The sequence below is a fragment of the Barbus barbus genome (assembly GCF_936440315.1).
Source record: "Barbus barbus genome assembly, chromosome: 32".
In the NCBI taxonomy this organism is placed as follows: Eukaryota; Metazoa; Chordata; class Actinopteri; order Cypriniformes; family Cyprinidae; genus Barbus; species Barbus barbus.
Genome location: NC_136760.1, coordinates 428315 through 430814, shown reverse-complemented (window position 1 = coordinate 430814; position 2500 = coordinate 428315).

Sequence of the window (2500 nt, the reverse complement as noted above, 5' to 3'; positions counted from 1 at the left end):
TCAGGTGCTTCTGTGTTTGTATTTGAAGCACACTATCTTCGCTCTCCTAGATTCGGGATTTTCTTCACCCTTATATCTGCAAATTCAAAAAAAGCTGCAGTTTAGTCAAAGTGTAGTCCTATCTGTGAGTGAGCCGCTTGGTTTTCATCTCTTAAACCTCCAACATCGCTTGATCCTTCAGTGTCCTTGCATTGATCTGCTCTTCTCTGTCTGTGTCTTTGCTCTCTCTCTCATTAGAACAGGCCGATCCGGGATGTGTTAGCGTCCTCTCTTCTCTTCTGTTCTCTGACTCCCATCAGCTCTGGTATTCTGCAGTTTATCTATTTCCCCTTTCCTCCAGGTCTCTGTTGAAGTTGTTTTAGTTTGATGTATTATTCTGCTAAGAACGAGTGATATAGCGATTAGTGACTCGGTCAGCCAGATTCATCAGAATTAAATTGAGGCATTTTGAGATTTATAATGGCAGATAACTGTGCCCAGCAGAGTCAGTTACCAAATATATCAGCTCTGTCAATGGATAATATGCACTTTTATTATTATTATTAATTTTATTTTACATTTTCTATGCCAGTCGATTTATCTTTATAAGAAAAAAATAACAATAATCAATCAACATAAACTCAGAATTGCTAGGAAGCAAATCTGAAATATGAGATGATGTCACAATTACCTTTTTTTAAAATTCCATATTATTATCACTATTATTCATATTATTCTAAAAACTGATTATTTACTTTTGAGCTATTTTATATTTAACATTTGTATTATTTGAAATCATATAATATGTTATAGAGTATTGGACCACTATTTTATTTTTTTATTTTATTTTATTGTATTTTTTTATATATATTTCTATGTCAGTCTATTTAACTTTTAAAAATAAATGCAATTAATACAATTAAAATAAGAAATAAACCAGTATTGGCCATTTAAACCACATTTGTCTCCTTTTTATATGATTCTTATTAAAATAACAAATGCACTTTTGTGTTAGATACCATTATATGATGTGACTTTAAATCAGTATTTTCCGTGAGTGCATCCGCTGACGCCTCGTTTATGCCATTTTTAAACATGTGTCTGGTATCTGTACAATAGTTTTCAGGATATCCACATCAATTTGCTCTCAAAATCTTTCCGTGCCTCTCAGTGCATCCTCCTCCCATTATCTCTTAATCTGGCAAAGAAAGTTTCTCTTTAAAACTGATTTCTTGTCTTCACCATCTGCTCTCTGCGGCGGCCAGCACACAGATTACACGGCCTGTTAGCTTCAGATTTGAGTTTTTTCTGAGAATCACCAGATTAATGGAGATATTTAGTTACTGGAAGTCTGCAGGATCTAGCATTATTCATAAACGATGTTGTGGAGTGTGCTGAAGAGCTCAATTCATCTGAAGAGTTTAGGAGACTGAACCCAGATCAGCGAGACCACACTAATACGCAAACAACACACTTACAGCTGTAACGACAGGATACCAGCAAAATAAAGTTGTGTTCTGCAGAGAGTCAATGGGTTTCCATTTACAGCGTGGAGCTTTGTAGCCAATCACAGACAGATCTGTTGATTTCTGGAACACACTGGCCAATCAGAGGCATTTACATTTGTTCTTCACACTCACAAATCTTCTTATTATAACAAACAAAGTGTAAACATGACGAGATTGATTATGCAGACAATCATAACTGAGTCTAATGTGAGACTGCAGAATAACTCTTAAATTGCCACAGCAAAAGACAGGACAGAATAGATGAAAAGCACCTTTAATAATTTAAGAAAACCCCTCAGTTCTGGAAGCGGGCCTGTCACCGCTCACACACCACACACACACACACTCACACACACACACTCACACACACACACACACACACACACACTCACACACACACACACACACACACACACACACACACACACACACACACACACACACACACACACACACACACTCACACACACACACACACACACACACACACACACTCACACACAGCACACACACACACACACACACACACACTCACACACACACACACACACACACACACACTCACACACACACACACACACACACAAAAACATCACTCCATGCCATTTATTTCCTAATTTTGTATTTTATTGAGCAAATATCTATTAAAAATAATGTAAAGACATAAGCGTTATAATATTAGACTAATTTCAGAAAAAGATTGCACATCCATCTCTCGGATCAGTAGCTCTGTATTGCATGGAAAGCCTGAGATTTTTGCATAGTTTATGGGGAGAAGAACTTTGATATTTAGGGGTATGCATGCGCTGTGGTGTTGTTTATATCTGCAGCGTCCAGAAGATGAATGTCTCAGCAGCTTGACAGCATCTTGACAAATTCTGCAAGAAGAGCAGAAGCAGAGGAGTGTTTCACACCTGAATATGTAGGAAGTGTGAGCATCTATAAGAGCTGAATGTGTGTCATTTCTCACCTTCGAAATCCACCGTGCCGTCTCCGTTATTGTCTGCCTCTCG